We start from the raw sequence: 5124 nt of genomic DNA, 5'->3' as shown, positions 1-5124 counted from the left end.
GTCTTCTTAGTATGTAGTCAATGTGGTTTTCATTAGAACTCTAGATTGATATTTGGGTAGAAATTATCACTTGGGCCGTTTGAAAACTGGCGTCAGACTCTGAGAAGAAACCTAGGAATCAGGGATTTGACTGTGAAATCATTTGACAGAAGTTAATTGTGAGCTGTGCTGGCTGGTTTTTATATCAACTTTGACACATATGTGGAGTCATTTTGAAAGGGGAAACAACAATTAAGAAAATATCCCCACCAGATTGGTTAAGCTTGTGGTGCATTTTCCTGATTGATGATTAATATGGGAGGACCCAGCTCACCGTGGGTGGTGCTCCTCCAGGGTTGGTGGTCTCAGGTGCTGTAAGAAAGCAGGCTGGGCGAGTCAGGCGTAGCGAGACAGTAAGCAACGTTGCATCATGGTTTCTGCCTTGGTTCCTGCCTCACGTCCTGCCCTGACTTCCCTGAATGATGGGCTACGGCTGCTTTTGGTCATGATGTTTTATTACAGCAACAGAATCCCTAACAAAGGCCCAAGCTTCGGAAGAGATGTATTTGTGGAGATAGTGTGAGAAAGAAAGCCAAATGAGGCTGGAGTCTCACATTTCATCCCAGAAGCAAGAACAGTCCAAGAAGTGAATGGACAGGCAAACAAAGTGTTGATGTATACAGGAAACTGTAAGAAGTGTGGTTCAGGAGACGAGAACGCAAGTAGACCTACGTGCGTGCGTGCGTGCGTGCGTGCGTGCGTGCGTGCGTGGGTGGGTGGGTAACAACCGCAGAGCAAAGTTGACTGTTCCTCCCAGTGATGGAGAACATGATTTTCATGCTAGGGATGCAGTTAACTAAGGTGGTGGTTACAGAAATTGGCTTGTAAGAACTACAAAGTGACTCCAGAATAGGGCTGTTCACACACCTGACTTCCTCTCCCAGGCCCAGAGCCCAAAAGGGTGGACTTTCTGGGGCTGGCTTCGCTGGAAGAGGAAAGTCTGCTCCGGAGTGAGCTCCCTGAGGGGTTGTCAGAGCCTGCACGTGGGGAAGCGGAGACTCCCCACTGCAGAGAGTAGCTTCATCGTTTCTAGGTCCAAAGAACCAGGTGCATAGAAATGGATACCACTTTCAAGAACACCAAGAGAGGGCTCCTCAGATCCCCTCCTTCGTAACTTTGTTCCAGATAGCATGCAGCCATCTTCACTTTTCTAATAACAGAAACAAACAAACAAAAATAAACAAACAAAAAACCCCAGAGTTACTAAGTGAGTCCAGGGTGGAAAAGTAGAGACGCTTTGCTTCAAGCCACCATTTTCCCCACCCTTCCCATTGCCAGAGCTCTGTTGGGAAGATAAACGTTATATTCATGGATTAAATGATATCAGCACCCAGTTTCCTGGTTGTGCCACGCTGAAAGGTGATACATCTGCCTGGATGTGATTGGTTGCAAAATGTACGTGCCCTTGTAATGGTTAATCTCAGTGTCAAGTTGATTGTAGATAGCAGACACACCTCTCAGTGTGCAGGCCTGTGAGGGTATTTCCTGGAAGAACTAACTGAGGGAAAATACTACTCTAGAATAGGTATCACCTTCAGGTGGCAGCCCAAATGTGAAGACTTCCAAGGGACAGGAGTGCTGGCTTTGCCTGCCTGTTTTCACTTCTTGCTGGTGCGTGCATCTCCTTTGCTGCTGCTTCTGCTGCCATTCTTCACTGACACTGGAACCCAGATTCTTGGACCTTCTGATGTGGATTGAAGACTGGAAGCTCTCCAGAACCCTCTATCAGTTCTAGATTGGACCACTGACCATCCAAGCTGGTAGACTAAACATGTATGGGTTCTCAACCTCTCCAGTGTGCACCCACTGTTGAACCACCCACCCAATATAACACACCCCCTTGATTGGTTCTGATCCTCTAGAGAATCCTAAGACAGTCCTCGCATTTTGTATGCATGCCCTTTGCACTGACTCTGTAGACTTTCTCATTGAAATACAGAAGGTAGTTTCTCCTGTACATTTGCCTTTGATGATGTCAGTAACTTTGGATGTGGGAACAGTAACCAACCCGACACAAGCAGAAACTTAGAATGATTGAAATCTGTGTTTATTTATGTATTTACTTAAGTGCACATGTGCCACAGCATGTAGATAGAAGTCAAGAGACAACCAGTCAGAGTTGGTTATCTCCTTCCACCGTGTGGATCCTGGGAACTAGACTCAGGTCATCGGGCTTGGCAGCCGGTGCTCTAATCCACCAAACCATCTTGCCAGCCCAAGTAGAAGTTTAATGTTGTTTCACAATGTAATTAATTTTCTCATGGCCACCTTTGCAACAAGCTTGCTGGTCTGCCGGATACTGGGATAAGACATGAAGAGAAGGCCAAGCTCTTTCAGCTGAGACCACATAAATACGAGGGGGTGGGGTGGGTGGAGTGAGCACCGGCTGAACCTGCCCAGCCTAGGAGTATTTCCTACTGAGTCACAGGGCATGGAGACATGCTCGTGTTTCTAATCACAAGCTGCTGCACTCTGGAGTTTGGTGAAGGACAAGCTATTCAAACAGAAGAGTCCACCTTTCTGTGTCTTCTCTGTAGACAAATAATTCTGAAATAATAGGATGAGACCAGAGTGCCGAGTGACATCATCTTAGAAAATGAAGGACAAGTCTGGTGAAGGAAACACTGTCTAGTCCACCCCACAGTCAGACTGTGAAGATCATGACTGTGGACGCAGCACCCAGGTGTGATGCAGGGGAACGTGAATACAAAAGCTGGCTAGATCCCAAGGAAACTCCCCGTCAGAGTCTAAGTGGTTTATTTAAGGCATAAGCCCCGGGGTTCCTTCTCAACCAGTGTATTTTAACTCGGTGACAGAGAACTACAGATCCAGATGGAGATGGTTTTAGAAGCTAGCAGATTTTATTTCCATGGCAGCTGTCATTTCATGCAAAGATTACGGTCATCTGATTGTTAGGAGAACTACGGTACAGGCAGAAAGCAGTGCAGATGTTTTAGGTGATCTGTTAAGAGGACTACGGTATGTGCCACCTCTGAGTTGCTGGAAGGCTGGGTGGTTCCCACCCCTGAGTGCAGGAAAGATGGCCACAGGGGTACAAAGAAGCCCTGGATTTCCCCAGCGCCTGAGGGTGTATTATGCCACTACCCAGAAGTGGCTGATGTCCACAGCAGGGACTCATAGTCATCCGGCACTGGTAAATGATGTTCAATGTATTCTGTTTAATGAGGCTGAGCATACAGGGATTCACTTTATTACAGTTCCATAAAAATGACTAAACTTTTCAAAAGTTTAATGCTTAAAAATTATAAGCGTCAGTTCCCTAGAAAACTCACTTTTTCTGACAATGCAGATTGGTGAGGTATTAATTTAGATGTGTCCATTTGGATCCCATATTCATTGTAATGGATCCCAATGGTATAACAGGACAGCCATTTCCAGAGCAAGGAGGGGAGGATTCAGGACTTGTCTTTAGTTGTAGTGGAATTGTAGGATTTGAGTGTGTGTGTGTGTGTGTGTTCACATGCTGCACTTGTGTACATATGTGCATGTGTATGTGGAGGCCAGAGGTAAACTCTGCCTGTCGTTCCTCAAGTGCCATCCATTTGCCAAGTAGCTAGGCTGGCTTGCCATGAGTAAATGTCTACCCATCTCTGCCCCCGCAGTAGAGGGCTTAACAATGTGCACAGTCATACTCAGCCTTTTTAGGTGGCTTCTGGGCTTAGAACTCAGGTCTTCATGCTTAAGAGCCAGTCACTTTGCTGACTGAGCTGTACCCCTAACCTCTTGCCTGTCTTACAAAGCATATCCCAGCATCCCAAGGCCTTGGCATCCTTCGCTGTATGAGGCTCACTGTTCTCTGGAAAGACACAGTCTTTCTTCCAGTTGCCCTCTACTCAGCTAATGCTGGACTGGCTTTCTGGTCCTCTCAGTCCAGCTGTCCCAGGCTTTTGAAAAGCTTTCCCAAAGAGTCCATCTGTGGCAAACCTCCATCTGGACTCTTAATGTATTCTCCATCCTTATGGCTCTTCCTGTGAATGCAGTCTAGGTACCACCATCGTAGCTGCTGTTTGTACTTCTGAACAGGGCATTGAGAGGACTCATATTTTGGTCTGCTTGTCTATTACTTCATATAAAAGGTCTGATTTTAATACACTTCCTCAAGGCTACAGGCTTCTATCACCCTGATTTCTAATCCAAGTGTTATAGACAAAGAAATTTGTGGGAAGGAGTATTGGAACTGACAGTGTAGTCCAGCAGTAGAACAATTTTCTGATATATTCAAGATCTTTTGTTTTCTGTTTAGTGTATGAATACCATGCATACACACACACACACACACACACATACACACACAGACACACATACAGAGACACACAGAGAGACACGGTGGGGGGGGCATTGCTGTAAGACCTGAGACTTAGGTAGGCCTGGTTCTGCCTTGTGGTAACTGTGATAATTGACAATTGGTTTAATCTCTCTAAGCCTTGGTACATTTATCTCTATAAGGAAGTCATTCTGAGGGATACTTTAGGGTTAATGTCATCATAAAGGTTAACTCACTGCAAAGGTTAATTCATGTGTATAAACTACCCAGTATAGTTCTTGGCAAACAGACGATACTCAATAAATATTGACCCTCTTCGGTTTCTCCTTCCTTTGTAATTAATCTATGTCTAATTCAGGATATTGTGTTTTAGATATTGCTTGCTTTGAACGGGGGCCATGTATAATGAAACCTCACAATCTTTTTTATGGACTTGCAGCTTCTCACAAAGCATATGGGCAAGGGGAGAGCGAGTCAGGGAATGTCAGAATGGTTCTTCAGTTACTTGTGGACTTGTAGTTAACAATGCCTCCTGAAACCTCCCTCCGTGCTCCCCACCTGTCATGTTCATATTCATGCCCCACTTTTAAACATCCACAAATTCAGAAATAAAAAAAAATTGTATCGTCAACCTCTGGAATTTTGGGTTTACAAAATGGAAGTGTCAAAGTGTCAACCTTTCTTTTCTCTTCTTTCTTTCTTTCTTTCTTTCTTTCTTTCTTTCTTTCTTTCTTTTTTCTTTTCTTTTTCTTTTTTCTTTTTTCTTTTCTTTTTTTTTTTTGGTTTTTCGAGACAGGGTT

At 44.8% G+C, this 5124-nt stretch overlaps 1 non-coding gene across 1 annotated transcript; it reads left to right on the top strand.

Annotated features, from left to right (window-relative positions):
- The first annotated feature begins 881 nt into the window (after positions 1-881).
- LOC116095182 lies at positions 882-1007 on the top strand. The gene has a single exon (XR_004120502.1). It is a non-coding gene; the product is annotated as a small nucleolar RNA SNORD22 (small nucleolar RNA).
- The last annotated feature ends 4117 nt before the right edge of the window (positions 1008-5124 follow it).

This window comes from Mastomys coucha, unplaced genomic scaffold, assembly GCF_008632895.1.
Source record: "Mastomys coucha isolate ucsf_1 unplaced genomic scaffold, UCSF_Mcou_1 pScaffold17, whole genome shotgun sequence".
Taxonomy (NCBI): domain Eukaryota; kingdom Metazoa; phylum Chordata; class Mammalia; order Rodentia; family Muridae; genus Mastomys; species Mastomys coucha.
This window is presented reverse-complemented; position numbering and strand designations above follow the sequence as displayed.